Source organism: Halichoerus grypus, chromosome 15 (genome assembly GCF_964656455.1).
Source record: "Halichoerus grypus chromosome 15, mHalGry1.hap1.1, whole genome shotgun sequence".
Lineage (NCBI taxonomy): Eukaryota > Metazoa > Chordata > Mammalia > Carnivora > Phocidae > Halichoerus > Halichoerus grypus.
The window spans coordinates 31,503,208-31,527,961 of NC_135726.1; the positions used below are offsets into that span (position 1 = coordinate 31,503,208).

At 40.7% G+C, this 24,754-nt stretch overlaps 2 long non-coding RNA genes across 4 annotated transcripts in view; one reads left to right on the top strand and one right to left on the bottom strand.

The window, feature by feature from the left end:
• The window catches only part of LOC118542100 (uncharacterized), a 44,279-nt gene that overhangs the window by 10,772 nt on the left and 8,753 nt on the right, over positions 1 to 24,754 (top strand). For both annotated transcript variants that reach the window (XR_004920419.2, XR_004920418.2), the window contains exon 2: positions 17,020 to 17,198. This is a non-coding gene — a long non-coding RNA (uncharacterized LOC118542100). The remainder of the gene's footprint in view (positions 1 to 17,019; positions 17,199 to 24,754) is intronic.
• LOC118542099 (uncharacterized) overlaps positions 1 to 24,754 on the bottom strand; it is an 81,014-nt gene that overhangs the window by 2,216 nt on the left and 54,044 nt on the right. The window lies entirely within an intron of this gene.

Consider the following 24,754-nt stretch of genomic DNA (forward strand, 5'->3'; position numbering starts at 1 on the left):
GGAGAAAGTGGGTCTTTAATGACATCACTGAGCCACAGGATCAAGCTCTACCTGAAACCCAATCTGTATTTTCCAATTACATGAGCGAATCAACTGTCTTTATTGTCTGTGCCACCAAAATTTGGGTTTCTGTTATTTACATTGAGAAGTATAATAACTTATAAAGTTGCCACAACTTACCTGCCTGGCTTGCCACAGAAAATCTCATAAATTTCTTTCGGGAATCTTCTGCCTCACTGCCTGGCCATAAGCAGTTTTCATGTTCTGATGCATCATTTTTTCCCCAGTTTTAATGAGATACAATTGACATGTAATGTTTAGTTTTAGGTGTACATGATGATTTGACTTATGTACATATTGCAAAATGATGACCACAGTAAGTTAACATCTGTCACTTCAGAGTTACAAATTATTTTTTCTTGAGATAAGAACTTTTAACATCTACTCTTTTAGCAACTTTCAAATATACAGTATTGTTAATTAGAGTCACCATATGGTACATCACATCCCCAGAACTTATTTCTCTTAAAACCGGAAGTTTGTAAGAACTTGCTTATCTTAAAACTGGAAGTTTGTTTGTTTTGACCACCTTCCCCCACCACCCCCCAACCCCCATCCCCCACCTCTTGCAACCACCCATCTGTTCTCTGCATCTGTGAGTTCAGGTTTTTTTAGATGTTGCATATAAGCAAGATTATATGGTATTTGTCTTTCTCTGTCTTATTTCACTTAGCCCTCAAGGTTCACCCATGTTGTTGCAAATGGCAAGGTTTCCTTCTTTTTTTAAGGTTAAATAATATTCCATTGTGCGTATATACCATATTTTCTTTACCCATTCATCTGTCGATGAACCCTTAAGTTGTTTCCATATCTTGACTATTGTAAATAATGATGCAACGAACATGGGAGGGCAAATATCTTTTTGAGATAGTGATTTCACTTCTTTTTGATATATACCCAGAAGTGGGTTTGCTGGATCATAGGGTAGTTCTATTTTTAAATTTTTCAGGAGCCTTCATACTGTTTTCCATAGTGGCTGTGCCAATTTACATTCCCAACAACAGTGAAAGAAGGTTCTCTTTTCTTTAGATCCTCCCCAACACCTGTTATCTCTTGTCTTTTTGATACTGGTCATTCTAGTAAGTATGAAGTGATATCTCATTGTGGTTTTGATTTGCATTTCCCTGATGATGAGCGATGTCGAGCACTTTTTCATGTACCTGTTGGCCATCTGTGTCTTGTTTGGAAACATGTATTCAGTTTCTCTGTGGATTTTGTAACCAGATCATTAATTTTTTTATTATTGAGCGGTATGAGTTCTTTATATACTTTGGGTATTAACCCCTTATCAGATAAATGATTTGCAAATATTTTCTCCCGTGCCATGGACTGCCTGATACATTGTTTCTAAAGCTTACACATTGATTGCTTTTCCTGCTGACTTGAGATGGCATCCCAGTGCCTACCTATGGGAAAGCCAGCCCCATCCCTGGCAAGAAAGAAGCCGAGAAAGTTTTCTTCATCTGTGGGTGGGGGCTCACCAAGGGGCTGCTCTGCTTCCCGTAGAGAAATCAGGTAGGGGGACCTGGAGGCCAACCAGGTGGAATGTTGCATGTGGTGACTCAAGGTTACAGGCCATGATGTACAGGAACCAAAGACACTGCTAGCAAGACAGCCGACTTATAAAACCAGAAAGCAAAGGAAAGGCATGCTGGCAGGAGTTGGGAGGGGCCTTGGGACAGATATGTGGGGTGGTCTCATGCTTCTGGGTGAAGAACATTCCCTGCATCACTCCTGAGCAAGGGGCTGCTATCTACGTCCAAGTCAAGGCTTGAAGCAGCCATATCAGGCTGGATGTTCATTTATCCCCCCAAAAACTCCTTACATGTCAAGGTTTAGAGAAATAGAACTGTCCCACACGTTGAGTTAAAGACACAGACACCGGATGGTGGCCCTTGCGCTAATCCTTTTTGCATCTCTCAAGTGAGGCGAACGATTAAGCAATGGTGACACGACAGGGCAGTCGCCAATCTAGAAGAGGGATGAGATGTCGTGGGCGGATGCAAGGAGACAAACCGACCGAATTCAGGTTCAGGGACAACTTCCTGCAGGAAATGTCACTTGCCCGCACTCCTAAGGGATGAGAAGCCTTGGCTGAGAGGCGTGCAAGAGGGGTAGTTCTCTCAGCAGAGGTAAGAGCATTGGGCAGAGGGGAAGAGGACATTCAGATTTCCAGGAACAGGAGGGGCCTGTGAAGTAGGAGACGGGGCGGCAGGAGGGCGAGATGGAAAGTGCAGCCCCTGACACGGGCAGGGGCCGAACTTTCCAGGACCTGGTCAGCTGGGCGGGGAGGGTACGGTTTATCTCAAGGGCTGTCTCTAAGAGGCAGAATGGCATGATCAGATTTACCTTTTAGTGAGCCCTCGCCCACAGTCTGTCCCGAATATATCTCTAAACCACGTTTCCAAGGTCTTCTTCGGGCGCATAAAGGGAAAGGGGACAGCACCAAAAAACCCCAAACATATCTTCCTATAAAATCCACGTGCAGCAAAAGTGAGGGACACCCCGTGCCTTCTAGAGGCTCGTGCTCTTCTAACTCCAGCCCCCTTTGCACAGCTGTTTGATGTGCAGGATGCCCTTGGAATACTTTCAATAAATCTTTTTAACTCTGTTTTTCCTCGAAGTAGGAATCCTTGCACTCAGCATGTGATTAGGTCGCAAAACCAGGGTTTTCCAGACTATTCAGGAGGCATGATGGAGCTCAAAACCCCACCAAATTTCCTGCTCCATCCTGGCCAGTATGCCCATCACCCACGAGGAGACATTGCAAACCTCTTTCTTCTGATGCTATAAAGCTTGAGAGGGACATTAACCCAGAATACTGTCAGAATCAGAAAAGAAAACTGTACTTTGAGTATGGTGGCCAAATTGTGCCTTCAGCTGGACCCTTCTGGACCAAGATGGATGACAAAGAAAGGCAGGAAATGGATTTTCATTTCCATAAGTTGGCCTTCCTGACATTTCTTTTTTTTTTTTTTAATATGACTAGTCATCATCATCAGAGGTGGAGAAGGAGATTATGAGTAAGAATAATGATCCATAGCAGCCTTTGACAATAACGGCTACCAGTCATCCAGCTCACAAGGTGCCAGGACCAGAGCTGAGTACCTTAAATAAATTATCCCACTCTATCTTCACAATAGCCTTGTGAGACAGAGAATATCATTGTTCCTATTTTCCAGATGGGAACACTGGGGCCCAGAGAGGTGAACAGCTGCGAATACTGTTGGGAGGGTTTGAACACAGGCCATCTTGCTGTAATGTCCACAATATGCTTGACTCCCAGGGAAATCCATTCCTTATGAATCGGTAGGGAGTCGGTCCCAAGTCCCCCTGGCCTTTTAGGTTCTGTGCTGCCCAGCACAGTATAGAAATCTCTGCTTCCTCAGGCATTTCTCCCTGGTGAACTCCCCTGCTAGAGCCACAGGGCTGAGCCAAGAGAGGTCCAATCACCTGGGCCAAGTTTTCATTAAAATGTGTGCGTATTTGGGGGGGCTTAATGATTATTTTCAGTCCCTGTTCCTGCTTATTTGGTTTGGGTTTTGCACGATTAATTAGGAGCCTAAATTAATGAGAAGGGAAACACGTGTCCAGCTGGTCCTCCCAGATGTTCCTGGAAACAAACTCTCCAATTTGCACAGCATGACAGTGTAAACATGACTTGGGGAGCTCGCTCCGAGCTGGTTCAGTACCCAGCACTCCTGGCGGTGAGAAATGGGCCTTGCCTGGAGTCTGCGCTTTCCAGGGTCTGAAAAGCATGTCTCCCGCGTGCTTGCGGATCTGGTTCTCTTTGGTCCCACAATAGGGCAGACATAGTTATACTTCCTCGCCTGAGTCCTGGGAAGAAGGAAATCGAAACTCCCAGCAAGAGCTAGAAAAGGAAGGAGGACAGCCGTCCGTAATAAAGACAGAGAACAAGAAGTTCTCCAAATTTCAGTGGTGATGTCAATTTCACAGGTATCCAAGGGTACATACAGGAGTCCAGTTTTCCTTCCCATCCTATCCCCGTGTTCCTTTTGTCTTTATGATGAAGGCAGACCGACCCATCGATTCCAGTTACGTCCAGTCTGGGGTGGGGACTGAACGAAACTAAATCAGAATCCATTAGGGTCATCCAGTATATGGAGTGAAATGCCATCAGGGGACCCTCCCTGTCTGTGGCCTCCACTTACAGGGAAAATATTACCAGTATTGAGGTGGACAATTCTAGGAAGTCCACAGAGGGTCAGAGAGCTTTATGCTCTCTCTTTCAATGCATTGGGCACCTACTCCATGCAGGTGTTGGGCACTGGGGCCGTGCACTGAACAAGGTAAGCACCATCACCATCCTCAGAGAGCTCAGGGTCTGGCTGGACTCCTTCATCAATCACAAACCTGACCAAGTCCTGGAGCTCCCTTGGGTATACGCATAACAGGAATATTATTCAGCCTTAAAAATTCTTTTGGGAAAGGCAAGTTAAAATCACAATGAGATGCCCTATATACCTCCTAGAATGATATGCCTAAAATATAAGGCTTTACCTAAAATGTCAATTCCTTTTTCTTAAAAGGAACGAAATTCTGGTGTATGCTACAACTTAGATGAAACTTGAAGACGTTATGCTAAATGAAAGGAGCCAGACGCAAAAGGACAGATATTGTGTGAGGTGCCTGGAGTAGTCAGATTCACGGAGACGGAAAATAGGATTGTTGTTACCAGGGCCTGGAGGGAGGGGGACATGGAGAGTCAGTGTCTAATGAGTACAGAGTTCCGATTTGGGATGATGAAAAAGTTCTCGAGATGGGTAGTGGTGATGGTTGCACAACATTGGGGTCCACTTAATGTTACTGAACTGTATGCTTACAAATGGCTAAAATGGTAAATTTTACATGCATTTTACCACAATAAGAAGAGAAGGAAGATCTGTTTAGGTCTCGCTGAACACAGTTCCTGGATGCGTGGGCAAGTTGAGATCACCCTCTATAAAAATCTCCCACTCTACACCCCTGCTGCAAGTCAGACCATCACTGATCTACACAGCATATGTTCAACAAATATTAACGACACGTTCCCAACACTGCTGTAGAGCTGACCAACACAGAGAAGGTCCTGCCCTCAAGGGTTACATTCTAGCGGAGGTCAGTCAATGAGCAAGCACGTTACAAACCCCACCCCCAACATGCTCTGTCCTGGCCCTATTTTGTGTTTCTACTTAACATTTGTCACAATCTAACATAATACCTATGTTATGAATTTACCCAGGGTGCCTGGATCTGTCCACTAGAATATAAGCTCCATTAAAATGATTTTATTGGTGTAACCCCATAGTACCTGGCATACAGTAATCATCAATACAGGTGTAAATAAATAAATAAAAGTAAACAAAAATATCAAAAGGATAATTTTTGATTGTCCAAATACTTTATTTTTTTTTTTATTTTTTTTTTTTTTAAAGATTTTATTTATTTGACAGAGAGAGACACAGCGAGAAAGGGAACACAAGCAGGGGGGGTGTGAGAGGGAGAAGCAGGCTTCCCGCTGAGCAGGGAGCCCGATGCGGGGCTCGATCCCAGAACTCTGGGATCATGACCTGAGCCGAAGGCAGACGCTTACACGACTGAGCCACCCAGGCGCCCCTGTCCAAATACTTTAAAGGAAAGAAACAGTGTTCTGTGAAGCAACGTAACTTACAGAGAAAAGAAAATACAGTAACTTGGGGGGTACGATTTTGAATTAGATGATCAGGGATTTTTTTTTAATAATATCTGAACTGGCACTGGAGGGCAAGAAAGAGAGCTCCATGGAACCATCTGGAGGAAGAATATTGCAGGCAAGGGAAACCACAAATGCAAAGGTCCGGTGGCAGGAAATCTTTCATGTGTTGGGGGAATGGGAAAAAAAAAACCAGTGCGGCTGAAGGGGAGTGAGCGAAGGAGAGTGATGCCAGGTAAAGTCAGCAGTCAGCAGGGACCAGCTCCTGCAACACCTCCCAGGCCATGCAAGGAACTGGATTTTATTCTAAGTGTGATAGAAAACCACTTTTTTTTTTTGTAAGATAGTTTTTTAATTGTGTTAAAACATACATAAAACTTAGCATTGTAGCGATTTTTTAAAGATTTATTTATTTATTAGAGAGAGGGAGAGAGAGAGTTACAAGCAGACTCCAGGCTGAACACAGAGCCAGACGCGGGGCTCGATCTCACGAGCGTGAGATCACGATCTGAGCCTAAACCAAGAGTCGGATGCTCAACCGACTGCACCACCCAGGCCCCCCTGCGTTGTAGCCATTTTTAAGAGTACAATTCGGTGGCATTAAATACATTCACCTTTTTGTACAATCATCACCACCATCCATCTCCAGAACTTTCTCATCGTCCCAAACTGAAACTCTGAACACATTCCATTAGAAGTGCCCATTACGCCTCTTCCCTCAGCCCCAAGGAAGCACCATTCTACTTCCCACCTCTATGAATTTGACTATTCTGTGTACCTCAGGTAAATGGCATCATACAATATTTGTCTTTTTGTCACTGGCTTATTTCAGTTTGCATCACGTCTTCAAGTTTCATCCACACCGTAGCATGTGTCAGAATGTCATTCCCTTTTAAGGTTGAATAATATTCTATTGTAGGTATCTACCACATGGTGTTTATCTGTTCATCTGTTGATGAATATTTGGGTTGTTTCCACCTTTTGGCTATTGTGAGTGATGCTGCTATGAACATGATTGTACAAATATCTCTTTGCGACCCTGCTTTCAATTCTTCTGGGTGTATGCCCAGAATTGGAATTGCTGGATCATATGGCAATTCTATGTTTAATTGTGAGGAACTGACTTAATGCTTTGCACAGCAGCTAGACTATTTTACAGCCCCACTAGTAACGCACAAGGGCTCCAAGTTCTCTACATCATCACTAATGCTTGTTACTTTCTGTTTTTTTCGAAAATAGCCATCCTAATGGGTATGGGATGGGATCTCATTGTGGTTTTGTTTTGTATTTCATAATGATTAATGATGCCGAGCATCTTTCCATGAACTTATTGGCCATTTGTATATCTTCTTTGGAGAAACTTCTAGTCCAGTCTTTTGCCTATTTTTTAACTGGGTCTTTGTGTTTTTGTTGTTGAATCATAGGAATTCTTTATATATTCTGGCTATGACTCCCTTCACAAATATATGTTTTGCAAATTTTTTCTCTGATTTTGTGGGTTGCCTTTTCACTCTGTTGATGTCTCTTGATGCACAGAAGTTTTAAATTTTGATGAAGCCCTATTTATCTATTTTTTTCTTTTGCTGCCTGTGATTTTGATCCCATTGGATTTGCCAAATCAATGTCCTTACGCTTTTCCTCTGTGTTTTCTTCTAAGAGTTTTATAGTTTTAGTTCTTCTATTGAGCTCTTTGATCAATTTTGAATTAATTTTTGTATATGGTCTAAAGGAAAAGTCCAACTGTATTCTTTTCCGTGGATATCCAGTTCTCCCATCATCATTTGTTGAAAAGATTGTCTCTTTCCCATTGAATGGTTTTGTCTCCCTTGCAGAAAATCCTCGGGCCATACATGTGAGGGTTTTCCTGGGCTCTCTATTCTCTTCCATTGGTCTTATATATCTGCCTCTATGCCAATGCCAGACTGTTTGTTTACTATAGCTTTGTAGGAAGTTCTGAAATTAGAAAGTTAACACCTCCAACTTTGTTCTCTTTGGAGATGTTTTGATTATTCAGAGTCCAGAGTCCCTTGATAATTCATGTGAGTTTTAGGATGGAGTCTTCTGTTTCTGCAAAAGCATAGTTGGTATTTTGATAGCAATTTAATCAAATCTGTAGATCGCTTTGGGTAGTATTGGTGTCTTAACAATACTGAGTCTTCCAATCCACAAACACTGGATGTCTTCTCTTGATTTATGCCCTTAATTTCTTTCAACAATATTTTGTAGTTTTCAGTGTACACATCTTTTACCTCCTTGGTCAAATTTATTTAAGTATTTTCTTATTTTTGGTGATAATGTAAATGGAATTTTCTTTTTTTTTTTAAAGATTTTATTTATTTATTTGAGAGAGAGAGCAAGCGCAGAGGAAGGGGGAGAGGCAGAAGGAGAAGCAGACTCCCCACTGAGCAAGAAGCCCTACGCAGGACTTGAACCCAGGACCCTGGGATCATGACCTGAGCTGAAGGCAGATGCTTAACCCACTGAGCCACCGAGATGCCCCTGGAATTGTTTCCTTAATTTTTTTTTCAGATTTATCATTATTTGCGTATAGAAAAGAAACCGAATTTTGTGTTTTGATCTTGTATCCTACAACTTTGCTGAATTCAGTTATTAGTTCTAACAAGTTTTTTTTATGGGATCTTTTTGGTTTTCTGTATATAAGATCAGGGTATCTGTGAACTGAGATCATTTTACATCTTCCTTTTCAATTTGAGTAGCTTTTATTTCTTTTTCTTGTCTGATTGCCCAGCTAGAACTTTTAGTACTATGTTGAAAAGAAGTGGCAAAAGAAGACATCTCTATTTTATTCCTGATTTAGAGGAAAAGCTTTCAATCTCTAACCATTAAATGTGTTTGTTGTGGGTTTTCATACATGGCCTTTATTGTGTTGAGATAGTTTCCTTCCAGTCCTAGTTTTTTGAAGTGTTTTTATCATGAATGAGTGTTGAATTGTGTCAAATGCTTTCTTAGCATCACTTGAGACGATCATGTGTTTTTTTCTGTATTCTGTTAATGTGGTGTAATACATTGATTAATACATCAATGAGAGTCATCTGTTGAACCATACTTGCATTCCAGGAATAAGTCCCACTTGGTCATGGTTTATAATCCTTTCAATATACTGCTGAATTCCATTTATTATTATCTTCTTGAAAATTTTTGCATCAATATTCATAAGGAATATTCGTCTGAAGTTTTCTTTTCTTGTAGTATCTTGGTCTTTGGTATAAGGTTAATGCTGGCCTCATTGAATGAAATAGAAAGTGTTCTCTTCATATTTTTGCAAGAGTTTGAGAAGGATTGCTGTTAATTCATTTTTTAGTGTTCAATAGAATTCACCAATGAGTCGTTTGGTCCAGGACTTCCCTTTGTTGGAATATTTTTGATTACTGATTCAATCTCCTCACTATAGGTCTACTCAGGCTTTATATTCATGATTCAGACTCGCAGAATTGTGTGTTTCTAGGAATTTGTGCATTTCATGTAGGTTATCTAATTTGTTGGCATACAATTCTTCATCATACTCACTTATGGTCATTTTTTTTCCCATAAAATCAGTAGTAATATGTCCACTTTCATTTCTTATTTTTGTAATTTGAATCTTTCCCTTTTTACAGAATCAATCTAGCAAAAAGTTTGTCAGTTTTGTTGATCTTTTCAAAAACTAACTTTTGGTTTAATTGATTTTCTCTGATTTTAGTATAACCACCTCAGTCCATTTTTGGTTACTATTTGCATAGAATATCTTTTCCATAATTTCACTTTAACCCAGTTATATCTTTAGATCTAAAGTGAGTCTCTCGTAGACAGCTTCTAGTTGTATCATGTTTTTGCATCCATTTTGCCAACCTATACCTTTTGGTAGGGAAGATTAATCCATTTATATTTAAAGTGATTACTGATAAGAAGAGACTTTTTATCATTTTGTTATTTGATTTCTGTGTCTTACAGTTTTTTGTTCCTCATTTCTTTCATTACTGTCTTCTTTGTGTTTAGTTGATTTTTTTGTACTGACATATTTTGATTCTTTTTTCATTTTCTTTTATGTATATTTTATAGATATTTTCTTTGTGGTTATCATGGAGATTACATATAACATCCTAAAGTTATAACAATCTATTTTGAGTTGATGTCATCTTAATTTCAATAGCCTACAAAAACTCTGCTCCTTTACAGCTCTATCCCTGGCTTATTTTATGTTATTGATGTCACACACAAATTACATCTCTATGTATTGTGTATCTGCGCACATAGATTTTTTATGCCTTTGTCTTTTAAATCTTATAAAAAATAAAAAGTGGAGTTACAAACCAAAATTTCAATAATACTGGTTCTTATATTTGCCTGTGCATTTACCTTTCCCAGAGATCTTTATATCTTTATATGGCTTTGAGGCTAGCATCCTTTTATTTCAACCTGAAGGACTCCCTTTATGATATCTTATAGTGCAGCTCTTTCAGTAATGGCCCCCTTAGCTTTTGTTTACCTGGGAATGTCTTAATGTCTTTATTTTTGAAGAACAGTTTTACCAGATATAGAAGTCTTTGTTAACAGGCTTCCCACCCCCACAATCAGCACATTAAATAGAACATCCCACTGCCTTCTGCTGAGTAATTGACATAATCTTTTGAGGATCCCTTGTACAAGATGGGTCACTTTTCTCTTGTTGTTTCCAACATTCATTCTTCCTCTTTTTCCTTCAACAGTTTGATTATGTGTCTAGATATATATCTCTTTGGTTTTATCTTACTTGAAGTTCATTGAGCTTTATCAACTTGTATGCCATTTATTTCCTCAAACTTGGGAAGTTTTCAGCCACTATTTCTTCAGGTAGGTTCTCTTCCCTTTCCCTCTATCTTCACCTTCTGGGACTCCCATAATGCATATATTGGTCCACTTCATGATTTCTTGGGCTTTATTCACTTCTCTTAAATCTTTTTTTTCTTTCTGCTCCTTACACTCAATAATTTCAAATGTTCTACTTTCAAGTTTGCTTATTCTTTCTGCTTCCTGCTTGAGTATGCTATTCAACCCTTTTGTAAATTTTTCAACACAGCTATTATAATTTCCAGCTCCGAAATTTTTGTTTGGTTTATTTTTATAATTTCTTCTCTTTATTCATATTCTAATTTTGTTCATATATCATTCTTCTGATTTTCTTCAATATTTGTCTTTGTTTCCCTTTACCTCTTTGAGAATATTTAAGACAGTTCTTTTAAAGTCTTTGTCTAGTAAACCTGATTCCTTCAGGGACTATTTCTACCACTTTACTTTCTTTGAATAGACCATGGTTTCCTTTCTTTGTGTGCCTTGTGATTTTGTTGTTGTTGCAAATTGGCCATTTTTATTTTATTTTATTTATTTATTATTATTTATTTTATTTATTTATTTATTTTTAGGGAAAGAGAGTGTGAATGGGTGAGGAGGGGCAGAGGAAGAGGGAGAGAGAGAATCTTAAGCAGACTCCATGCTCAGAACGGATCCTGACGTGGGGTCAATCTCACGACCCTGAGGTCATGACCTGAGTCAAGAGCAAGAGTTGGTTGCTTAACCAACTGAGCCATCCAGGTGTGCCCCAGATTGGCCATTTTTAAAAGGAGCTTTCTCTCCCTATATTTGTAGACTAGCTGTGACAGGGAAGTCCTTCCCTAATTAGCTAGGCATGCACTGAGCCTGAGGAGAAAACTTAGGATCTTCTCCAATCTTTTCTGAGCATGAGTCTTTCTCAGGCCTGTGTGCATTTTTGATTCCCCTGTATACAGAGCTGCCTTTAAGTGTTTCAATTTCCCATAGACTTTCTTGTCAGCTGCTCCTGGGGGCCTTAGATAGTCCACTGTATGTCTCTACCCATGATCTCTTGCTCCAAATGTCCACAGTCTTGGTCTCCCTTCAGCGTTCCTGGGTAGTATCCATTGCTTCTTCCCACCTGAGATCCATGTTAGGTGAAACTAAGCTCAGTTCTTAGGCAGCCCCCAGACAGGTGAGAATGTTGTCTATGACGACAGCTCTGCTCTCTCCAGTTTGACAGAGGGAATGAAGAACTGGTTTGCTGCCTCCTCCAGACCAAGACCACACTGCTCTTGGGGAAGAGATAGGGCAAGGGCAAGCAAAACTGCCACAAACTTTCCTAATGTTTTACATGTATCTTTTTTCTTAATTGGGTATGTCTTTGATCACTATAGATCTTTGACGATTTTCCAGAGTTCCTATAAGGTTATTTTAGCAAGTTTGTGGGGGCTTTTTTGTTTGGTTTGTTGGCTGGTTGGTTTTTTGTTTGTTGGCTGGTTGGTTTTTTGTTATCTCCATGGGGAACAAGGGTTTGGAGCTGCCTAGTCTGTTTTTTGCCTATGTCATCTTCACTAGAAAGTTTTTGTGAATCAGTCTTTGCTGAAAAAAATCACAGATGTCTCAGGAAGGACGACACAGCATGGAAAGACTGCATGAGTTTATTTGAAGTTGGGCCTCAATAAAACATCTATGAAAATGAATGTTAGTGGGGTGCCTGGGTGGTTAAGTCAGTTAAGTGTCAGACTCTTCATTTCAGCACAGGTCATGATCTCAGGGTCATGAGATCAAGCCCCATGTGAGGCTGGAGCATGGAGCTTGCTTAAGATTTTCCCTCTCTCCCTCTGCCCCTCCCCCCATTCACACTTGTGTGCGCACTCTCTCTCTCTAAAAATAAAACAAAATAAAATAAAATAAAATGAATGTTAGCACCAAAATCAAAGTGAAGAAGAGTGGCAGGGAAAAGGCTCAGGAGGGATTGGTTTGTCTCAGGGAGCTGTTTGGTGGACCACTGAAGCATTTTTAAAATAGTTTTATTGAGGTATAATTGACTTGCAATAAATTGCACACTTAAAGTGTACAGTTTGATACATTTTGACATGTGTATCTACCCACGAAAGCAACACCACAATCAAGAAAACACCCTTTACATACTAGTTTCCTCCTGGTCCTTTGAAATTCCTTCTTTTTTCCCACCTCCCAACCCCCACCGTCCCCAGACAACCACTAATGTGCTTTCTCTCACAATAGATTCACTTACATTGTCTAGAATGTCATATAAATGGAATCATACAATATATATTCTTTCTGTCTTCTTTCACTCAGCACAATTATTTTGAGATTCATCTATGTTGTAGCATGTATCAATAATCATTCCTTTTTCTTGCTGAGTAGTATTCCATTACATGAAGATGCCACAATTTTTTATCTATTTATCTGTTGATAGATAGTTGGGCTGTATCAAGTTTTGAACTGTTACAAATAAAGCTGTAATGAACACCTTGGTACAAGTTTTTGTGCAGACATAAGCTTTCATTTCTCTTGGGCAAATAGGTAGGAGTGGACTGGCTGGGCCATATAATAGGTATTCATTTAACTTTTTAAGAAACTGCCAAATTGTTTTCCAAAGTACTTATACCATTTCATATTCCCACCAACAGTGAAAGAAAGTTCTAATTCCTCTAAATCCCCACTAACATTTTATATGTTCAATCTTTTTAATTTTAACCATTTTAGTAGGTGTGTAGTGGCACCTCATTGTGATTTTAATTTGCATTCCCAAATGGCTAATGATTTTGAGCATCTTCTTGTGCATTCATTTGCCTTCTACATTATCTTAAGTGTCTAAATCTTTTTTTTTTATTTTTTTATTGTTATGTTAATCCCCATACATTACATCATTAGTTTTAGATATAGTGTTCCATGATTCATTGTTTGTGCATAACACCCAGTGCTCCATGCAGAACGTGCCCTCCTCAATACCCATCACCAGGCTAACCCATCCTCCCACCCCCCTCCCCTCTAGAACCCTCAGTTTGTTTTTCAGAGTCCATTGTCTCTCATGGTTCTTCTCCCCCTCCAATTTCCCCCCCTTCATTCTTCCCCTCCTGCTACATTCTTCTTCTTCTTTTTTTCTTTCTTAACATATATTGCATTATTTGTTTCAGAGGTACAGATCTGAGATTCAACAGTCTTGCACAATTCACAGCACTTACCAGAGCACATACCCTCCCCAGTGTCCATCACCCAGTCACCCCATCCCTCCCACCCCACCCCCCACTCCAGCAACCCTCAGTTTGTTTCCTGAGATTAAGAATTCCTCATATCAGTGAGGTCATATGATACATGTCTTTCTCTCTTTGACTTATTTCGCTCAGCATAATACCCTCCAGTTCCATCCACGTCGTTGCAAATGGCAAGATCTCATTCCTTTTGATAGCTGCATAATATTCCATTGTATATATATACCACCTCTTCTTTATCCATTCATCTGTTGATGGACATCTTGGCTCTTTCCACAGTTTGGCTATTGTGGACATTGCTGCTATAAACATCGGGGTGCACGTACCCTTTCGGGTCCCTAGTTTTGTATCTTTGGGGTAAATACCCAGGAGTGCAATTGCTGGATCATATGGCAGCTCTATTTTCAACTTTTTGAGGAACCTCCATACTGTTTTCCAGAGTGGCTGCACCAGCTTGCATTCCCACCAACAGTATAGGAGGGTTCCCCTTTCTCTGCATCCCTGCCAACATCTGTCATTTCCTGACTTGTTAATTTTAGCCATTCTGACTGGTGTGAGGTGGTATCTCATTGAGGTTTTGATTTGGATTTCCCTGATGCCGAGCGATATTGAACACTTTTTCATGTGTCTGTTGGCCATTTGGATGTCTTCTTTGGAAAAATGTCTGTTCATGTCTTCTGCCCATTTCTTGATTGGATTCTTTGTTCTTTTGGTGTTGAGTTTGATGAGTTCTTTATAGATTTTGGATACTAGCCCTTTATCTGATCTGTCATTTGCAAATATCTTCTCCCATTCTGTCAGTTGTCTTTTGGTTTTGTTGACTGTTTCCTTTGCTTTGCAAAAGCTTTTTATCTTGATGAAGTCCCAAGAGTTCATTTTTGCCCTTGCTTCCCTTGCCTTTGGCGATGTTTCTAGGAAGAAGTTGCTGCGGCTGAGGTCGAAGAGGTTGCTGCCTGTGTTCTCCTTTAGGATTTTGATGGACTCCTGTCTCACATTGAGGTCTTTCAACCATTTGGAGTCTATTTTTGTGTGTGGTGTAAGGAAATGGTCCAGTTTCATTCTTCTGCATGTGGCTGTCCAATTTTCCCAACACCATTTGTTGAAGAGACTGTCTTTTTTCCATTGGACATTCTTTCCTGCTTTGTCAAAGATTAGTTGACCATATAGTTGAGGGTCCATTTCTGGGCTCTCTATTCTGTTCCATTGATCAATGTGTCTGTTTTTGTGCCAGTACCATACTGTCTTGATGATGACAGCTTTGTAGTAGAGCTGGAAGTCTGGAATTGTGATGCCGCCAGCTTTGCTTTTCTTTTTCAACATTCCTCTGGCTATGCGGGGTCTTTTCTGGTTCCATACAAATTTTAGGATTATTTGTTCCATTTCTTTGAAAAAAGTGGATGGTATTTTGATGGGGATTGCATTGAATGTGTAGATTGCTCTTGGTAGGATTGACATCTTCACAATATTTGTTCTTCCAATCCATGAGCATGGAACGTTTTTCCATTTCTTTGTCTTCCTCAATTTCTTTCATGAGTATTTTATAGTTTTCTGAGTACAGATCCTTTGCCTCTTTGGTTAGATTTATTCCTAGGTATCTTATGGTTTTGGGTGCAATTGTAAATGGGATTGACTCCTTAATTTCTCTTTCTTCTGACTTGTTGTTGGTGTATAGGAATGCCTTAAGTGTCTAAATCTTTAAGTGATTTTTTTACTGAATTGTTTGCTTTTGTTTTTTCATTATTGAGGGTTTTTTTTTTAATTTATTTATTTAGGGGCACCTGGGTGGCCCAGTCAGTTAAGCGTCTGCCTTTGGCTCAGGCCATGATCCCAGGGTCCTGGGATCAAGCCCCACATCAGACTCCCTGCTCAGTGGGGAGCCTGCTTCTCCCTCTCCCTCTGCAGCTCCCCCTGCTTGTGCTTGCTCTCTCTCTCTCTCCGTCAAATAAATAAATAAGAACTAAAAAAAATAAAAAGATACATAATTTCCAAATCTTTTCTCCCACCATGTATCTTATCTTTTCATTCTCTCAGCAGTATCTTCTGAAGAGCAAAAGTTTTAAATTTTGATGAAATAAAAATTTGTTATTTTATAGATCATGTTTTTGGTGTCAAATCAAAGAAATCTTTGACTAACTTAAAGTCAAAAAATTGTTAACCTATTTTCTCTAGATGCTTTATAGTTTTACTTTTTACATATAGATCTAGAATTCATTTTGAGTTCAACTTTTTATTAGGTTGTAAAGAATAGATCAGAGTGTTTTGGGTTTTGTTTTGTTTTTTTTTTTTTGAATTTGTACATGGTTGTTCAATTGTTTACCACCATTTGCTAAAAATACTATGCTTTCTCACCTGAATTGCTTTTGCACTTTTGTCAGAAAGTCCATGTATCTGTGGGTCTATTTATGCACTCTCTAATCCTTTCCATTCACCTATTTTCTTTTTTTTCAAGATTTTACTTATTTATTTGACAGAGAGAGCTTGCACATGCATACAAGCAGGGGGAGGGGCAGAGGGAGAGGGAGAAGCAGGCTCCCCACTGAGCAGGGACCCCAATGCGGGGCTCAAACTCAGGACCCTGGGATCATGACCTGAACCAAAGGCAGATGCTTAATTGACTGAGCCACCCAGGCGCCCCATCATTCACCTATTTTCTATCTTACACCAAACTGCTTCTCCTGATTACTGGAGCTTTTTTAAAAAAAGTCTTGCAATCAAGTAGTGTCAGTCCTTTACTTTGTTCTTTTGCAAAGTTGTTTTTGGCTATTCTAGGTCCTTTACATTTTCATAAGAATTTGAAAATCACCTTGTCATTTTCTACAAAATGTAAACCCGCTGGAGTTTTGATTGGGATTGCATTAACTGTATCCACAGATCTAGAATTCAACTTGAAATGAAGAATATTGAGACTTCTGACCCATGAACATGGTATATCTCTCCATTTATTTAGATTTTTAAAAATTTCTTACAGCATTGCTTTATAGTTTTCAGTGTACAGGTCTTTTATCACACTAAAGTATTTTAAACAGGGGATCAACGTAGTCTACTTTAATTTCCGATGTAGGAATAAAGGACTGGAAGTAGATGAGAGTGGGAACATGGAGACCAATTGGAGACTATGGCATAGTCTAGGCAAGTGATGATGGTGGCTTGAACCAGGGTGGTAGCGGTGATGATGGACAAAAGAGCTGATATGAAATTAATTAGGTTGAATCATATGGAATTACCATTTTTTTTTTGTAGGTCAAAAAAGATCTAACATTGGCAACTTCATAAGGTCCAACCTAATATTTGGAGATACGTCAGGATTCAGGACTTGCTGGCTGATTCGATGCAGAGAACCAATGAAAGGAAGAATCGGGGTTGGCTCTCAGGCGCTTAGCTCCAACAAATGAATGGATGATGGTGCCATGTCCTCAAAGGTAAAGACTATGGGAGGACCCATGCAGCCCGTTCTCTCTGACTTTCTCTTTATTCCCAGTTCTTTTTTCTTTCTCTCCAGCATCTTTAGGTTTTTAGGGAACACAATTATCACAGGGTTACATGTTTACTTTTAAACATGTGTTTCTCCCACCCAGCTCCCTGTCTGACACTTTAATGACTCTTGCTGGCTTAGCTTTTCATGGGCATAGCATACAGAAAGAACGTACTTTCTGTGCACGGTTTGAGGTTCGTGCATACTCCCTTGATTTTAATGCCATAGCAACATGCCCCTGACTTTTTATTTCTCTGAGCCCGGCTCTCATCTGGAAGGGTTCTGGGCCACATTCCCAAACAATTTGGTGCCGATCATCGTGAGGCTCCTGCGTTTACAAAGGGCAGGCTCAGAACGCATGCTTGAGTTTATACTCAAATTACTATCCTAAATGACTCCATGGGGGGTTTCTTTTAGGGGTCACTGAGAGCCAGAGTGGAATGTTTTTCCTTCTTTATGTTATCCCAGGCCTTGGGGCACAAGGACCATAAATGCAGGTAATGTGTTTTATAGCCAGGTTCTCTAGGTTCATTTTTCCACCTCTCTCCCCTCCCCCAGTGATAGCCATGAAACTCCACAGAGCTGACTGGAGACTTCCTCTGTCTGGCCCTATTCCTATGACGGCGAAGAGATTGGGTGGCTGGGCAACATAGCAGGGTGCATTTGAGGAACATGACACTTCCTATCTGTGTCTCAGCCAGACATGTATGATTACCCTCGAGGCCAATAGAGAGGTCTATATTGAAAAAAAGGTGCTCGGAAGGTAGTAAGTTCCCCATCACTGGAGGTGTTCAAGCAGTGCACAGACAACTGCTTGACAAAGGTGTTATAATTGGTGATTTATGCATCTTGACAATTTGAACTCTACACCTTTAAGTGTCCTCATAACACAGACTTTTGTAGTCTCAGCTATCCCTTCATTGTTTCAACAGGTATTTATTGAACACCTACTGTGGGGTTGGGAGTACAGCCATGAACATGATGGACACGGGCCCTGCCCTTAAGGAGCTTGCAGTCTAATGAGAGCGACACTAATAAGGAATTTACAATGAGGGGATGAAACTAACTGGCTATCAGGAATGAGGCCGGGGTCCTTGTTGTCCTTTTACAGGGTTATCTCAGAGATGTTTCCTGACCCCAGAAGGCCAAATTCCACTTTACCGATTATGAAACGCAGCTCAAAAAGGTTGCATAAATCCGAGCTGACCCAGCTGTCACCTGCTGAAGCTGTAGCAACAGCCTAGACCTCTCAGTCTCTGGGGCCCGAACCCTTAACTAAACCTCTAGTTAAGATTCTCACAAGACCAAGTTAGTTCTCAGGTCCTGACGGCCCAGGTCTCGGCGCGCCCTACCCCCCACTCTCACCTCGAGAAAGGTAAACAGTACAGGTTTGCTCACTCCCTCTCTCCTCACTCCACATACTAGCCCTCGGAGGCTTTCAAATAAAAACCATCTCTATGCCTTATGCAATTAAGTTGGCCAGCTCCTAAAAAAATCATAATAACACGTCTTACTTCAAACTTGAGGCTCGATCCTTGCCAGAACTCGAGCACTGTCATTTTGAACGTGAAGAGCAGAAAAGGAAAGGCAAAACTCTTTGTGGAGGCCCTACTGTGTGCTCAACCCTAGAAGGGGGGGAGGGTTGGGAGGCTGGAGTGTGGCCCACAACTAAAATTCAAGAGGTGCTCCCTGCCCCTGATGAACGGAAAATCTCACTGCAGAGACAAGCTGCGGGGAGGCAACAAAGGACCAAAGGAAAGACTAAGGCCTGGCATCTTGATTGGCATTTTCTAATCCTGGGTCTTGCTGTGTGTCTTCGGACAAGTTCCTTTGCCTCTCTGAATTTCAAATCTTCATCTATAACAGGGCTTTGCAAAAGAACTTTCTGCCATGATGAAAATGTGCTACATCTGCCACGTCCAATGGGGTGGGCATTAGCTACATGTGCCTCTGAGCTTAGGAAATGTGCTCAGTGTGACTGAGGACTGAATTTTTAATTTTATGTAATTTTTTATTATTTTAAATTTAAATAGCTCCAGGAGGCTAGTAGCTACCATACTAGGCAGCATAGATCTAAAGAGTTGGGATTTAAGAGGCTTTGTCTGTTCCACATAAAATGTGGAGAGAAAATTTCAGAAATGTGCATTTTTGCCTCTGGAAAAAAAGTATTAGTGAAACACTCGGGATCCGGAGTCAGGGTCCTACATCCTAGTTTTAACATATCTGGTTTTGAGGACCTGGACAAGTTCCTTAGTCTCTTGGTGCCTCAGTGTCCTCATCTGTAAAATGGGGATAATCATAGGCACTCACTCACTGGGTTGCTATGAGGACTAAATGAGGTAATAGATGGGACTCTCAGAACAGAGCCTGATACTTGGTAAATGCTCCACAAATGTAGCTGCTTTATTTTTTTAATTTATTTGTCCTTATTTATTTATTTATTTATTTATTTGAGAGGGAGAGAGAGTGTATGCAAATCAGGGGGAGGGGCAGAAGAAGAGGGAGAGAGAGAATCCTAAGCAGACTCCACGCCCAGCTCAGAGCCCGATGCAGGGCTCGATCTCACAACCCTGAGATCATGACCTGAGCTGAAATCAAGAGTCGATGCTTAACGGACTGAGCCATCCAGGTACCCCTGTCATTATAATTAATGGCGTTCAGCATTATTCCAACTCCTGGAATCTCACCTTGTCCCCCTAGCAACTCACTCTTCATCAGGGAGGCATCAGGAACAGCCATATTCTTGCTCTCAGTTACCAAAGCCAAAGTATGAAGGCTGAGTCCAAAGTCTAAGGGCACCCTCTGGTTACAAAGAACATTTCCCATTTTAACAAACACCGAGAATCTCTTCCTTTCCTGCACCTGAGAAGACACGAAGAGATCTTAATATCTTTATGGCATCTGCACCCTGGAGACCTTTGCCAAAGGGATTAAGATTGTTTTGGGGTTTCTAGATTAAATGTTAAGAGCAAATCAACAAGATAATGATTAAGATGAGACATTCCGGTATTTTTATCTGGGAGATTGTTTTTTCAGGTTGTGAACAAAATTCACATGGGCCCGACAAAGAACACAGCATTTCCTTCTTTTCCTTTCTTTACTCATTTCCAATGCATTTGAGAAAGGGGAAAAAAAAATCCTTCCAGTATGGAAATCTATTCTTAAATTGGTTTGGATTCAATTAAATGTAATGGTTACCATGGGATTTCAGTGTATGGGCAACTCCCTGTGGAGCCCCGCTGATGTCACCAACTCAGTGTGTGACCGTGGGCAAGTATTCTCTTCGTTGGGCTTCAGTTTCCCCTTGAATTCAACAGGGATTTGGGCTGGATTGGAGAGTGGTTCTTTAAAGACCTTTTCAGCTCTGAGAGTCTAAGGTTCAATGATACTCTTTCTTTTCAAATTGACAATATGACAGGGTCATAAAGGATTCATCATTAAACAGCATTTCTACTCTCCGGGCCCAGAAATGCACGGATCAGGAATCAAAACCTCAAATGCCTCCAGGAGCCGAGCAGGTCACAGAAATGAGTCAACTGGGCTGAATAAGAATTAAAGGGGACTGGAGAGCTCACACCCCGTCCCAAGGATGCTGTTGCTATAGGTCTCTCGCTGATGTGACCTCATGGGAATGTGGGCATTTTGGGACAGATCTTTCATTTTTCCAAGCAACACCAGAAGTCTGGATTCTTAAGTAAAACACCCCATTTTAAATGTTGGCTCAAAAAAAAAAAAAAAAACCCACAAAAAACAAAAAAACCCAAACAAACAAAAACCCTTTTGCGGGCCAAGCTAAGAGTATGTGTAGGATGACATATATATGGATATATCGTCATCTCTCCCTCTCCAACACCAGCTGTAGACGATGGAACCAAAAGGGCCCGAGTCCAAGACAGACCTTGGAAGGAGATTTTTTAAAAGAAATCTAGATAGCAGGCCAGTTCTTTTCATCAGACTCTTTCGGCTAAAAATCAACACGACGACCTTTGTCCAAAATCAGTAAAGTCCAACCTGGACTAAAAACCGACAGCAAACAAGATTCCTGCTGATTTCAGGGAGTTAGCTCTCTTGTGTCAAGAGGTGACGTTCAGAGCTTTTTATATTGCACTCAGTCAAATTTCCAGGTAACTGGACCCAAAATTTCCTGGGTCATCTTGAATTCCTGGGCAGCACAGCCACAGAGTCCCGGAATCGTTAGGGCAAAGTGTGGTGTCCGGTTCCCATCAACACCATCCCGGATATGGTGGAAGTCAGGACCCCTTTTGTTCCCTACCAGAGCAGCCTGTCTCCATCCTTTCTACCATGCATCATAATCTACGTTTTTAACATAATTTGGTTTTTTTGTTTATGGTCTGCACCCTCCACCCCGCTAAAATGGAAGCTCCGTGAGAGCACAGGCCTTGTCTGTGTTCTTCACAGCAGCGACGTTCCAAATATACACCATGAAATAATAAATTAATGATTGATCATCAAGGTTATATTTTAGCATCTCCAGGAACAGGGAGCTATTACGTCCCAAGGCAGGCAATTATTTCTTTGGACACTCTTTGCCGAATAGAAAACTCGTCTAAAACAGATCTGAATCTCCATGATCTCTGTTAGCCCCAATTTTATCTCTTGGGGTCATACAAGCTAAGCTTACATGCTCTTCCAACTCCCGGGTTCCTAGATATCTACAGAAGGGTGTCATTTCCCTTTCAGTCTTGTTTTTCATCCAGGTAGTACATGTACATTCCTGCGTTTCGATCTCTTAAAGGGGGAGAACAGGAATTGGTGTAAGGAAAGAGGTGGGGAGCAGAGGGGAGGTCAGGAAACTGGATGTCCTGAACACAGGGCATATTGACAGTCTCCCTGGTCCTGTTGCTTCGGATGTGCATTTTGAAGCCAGATGATCCAGTTGTTTAAAATGTGCATTTCTCAGTCACATTTGGATATAGACATTGAAAAATAAGCCTCTGTCTTTGAGCCCAGTCATATTTCCATGTGAATGTAACAGAAGGATCTGTTAGTCATGCTATACAAGGATATCTTGGGCCCTGCCAACCTTGAGATTCTAGGACGCTATGAACAACACCAAGCACTGGGCCCAGGAATGGTGGATGCTGGCCTTGAATGCATCACACCCCCATGGAGTCCTGAGGAAAATTAATCTTTATGAAAAATAGGGCTATGCACAAGTGAACTGACCAAGCCTGTTAGTTATCTGACAGAGTCTGGATAGGAAACAGATTGGGAGGCCCAGCCAAGGCCCTCGTGAGACCAGGGCATCAGGCTACATGCCTAGCTAGAACCCACATGCTCCTCATGAAAGCTTTGCACTCGGACGGTCCAGTGCCCTGGGAGGGGCAACTTTTAAAGCACCGGAAAGCCAGAGAAGAAGAAGAAGGGGCAGATAGGGCATGATGTATGATCAGCTGAGCCTCTTTATGAAAGAGAATGAAAACAAGAGTATGTATAGTTGGAACCTGTGCATGCCTGAATATTAGGCAATGTTATTTTTCTCTAAAATTATTTATTGATAAGAAAGAGTTGGATTATATTTAAATCTGCTTAGAGTCTCTCATGTTGTAAAAGGCTCTCTCAAATACTTTATTTTGAACAAACAGTACTATTTCAGGAAAACAAATTAGCCTGAAATAACCTCAGCCAGCTGGTTGGGGATGTGGAGAGAGGTCACCTGACAGAATCAATAAAGAAAGAGGGCAGAGATATTTGAAACAGATTTAGTCATTCTTCCTGCGGGTATGACTTTACAAGAACAAGTTTTGAATGTTGTCGTACACAAGCCTTTGAACGATTGGTTCAAAAAGCAATATAGCAAATTATTAGTACCAGGAGATCAGGAACAGTTCTTGTGCATTGGGATAAAATTTCCAATGACAGCATCATTCAAAGATTCAAAAAGTGGAGTGTCTAGACACAAAGAAGGACATTTTGTGATGCTAAAAGGGTCAGTCGGACAAGAAGACACAACATCTATATACAGAGAGGCATCTAAAAAGAGACCCCTAAAATTTATGATGCAAAACCTGATGGAATTGAAGGAAAAATAGATATTTCAGTAATAATAGCCAGGGACTTAAATTTCCCACTTTATACAATGGGTGGGACAATTAGACAGAAGATGAAGGAAATGGAACACTATTAACCACTAGACCTCACAGACGTCTAATGGAATACTCCTCCCAAAAACAACAGAATAATACACATTCTTCTCAAGTGAACTTGGAACATTCTCTGGGCTAGGCCATATGTGGGAGGCCATAAAACAAGTCTCAATGAATTTAAGAGGATGGAAATCATACAAAATATATTCTCTAGCCATGATGGAATAAAATTAGTAATCAGTAATCAAAAGAAATTTTAAGTAAATATGTGGAGATTAAACTACACTCTCCTAACTAAACAGCGGGTCAACAAATAACTCACAAGAGAAACTGAAAATTACTTTGAGGTGAATAAAAATGAAAACGCAACATACCAAAGCTTACAGGATGGGTGCAGTGAAAGCAGTGTTTGGAGGGAAAGTTATAGCTGTAAATGCCTATATTAAAAAAAAAAAAAAAGACTTTAAATCAGTAACTTAAACTTTCATCTTGAGACACTAGAAAAAGAAAGAGCAAACCCAAAGCAAGAGGAAGGAAAGAAATAATGAAGATTAGAGTGGAAATAAATTAAATAGAGAATTAAAAAAAAAATCAGTAGAGTAAATCAGTGAAATGAAAGATAGGTTCTTTGAAAAGATCAACAAAATTAACAAACCTTTATTGAGAATGACCATAAAAAAAAGAAGATTTGAGTTACTAAAACCAAGAATGAAACAGGGAACATTACTACTTACCTTACAGAAAAAGTGTAGTATCCATGCTTCTGTAGGTTTTGAGAAACTGGTTCTAAAATATATATGAAAAGGCAAAGGAACTCAAAGAGCCAAAAGAATTTTCAAAAAGAACGACGTTGGAGGACTCACACTTCCTGTCCTGCGAGGCTCAAAATAGGTTTCAGATTTCCTGGGCCACCATCTTGGATTTCCTCCAACCAGATCCCTCCCCGTTCCTCGGGAAACTGTGCAACAATTTCATTGCAGGGCATTCATTGCACTATATTGTGTGACATGCTTCCTGAGAACACAGATGGCATCTTTTGTTCTTACACCCCCCCAGGATTTAGTAGAATGCCCCAAACAGAGAAGTTGGTTAATAAACATTATTTTGGATGGATGGATGGATGGATGGATGATGGTTTTGGAATCCTTTACCTGCTTACACCTGGGTGAGGCAGTGTGGTTTCTTAGATGGTTCCTACAGAAGGAACACTTAAACCGGGAAACCAGGAGACCTCCAGTTCTGCCACAAACTTGCTATATGACTTTAATCGAATTGCTTCCTTTTTCTGATCCTCAGTTTCACCGGGAAAATGTATGTGTTTTACTAGATGATCTCTAAACGTCATCCAGATTTAGGTTCTATTATCCTAAGACTAAGCAGATTCTTCTAGCCATGT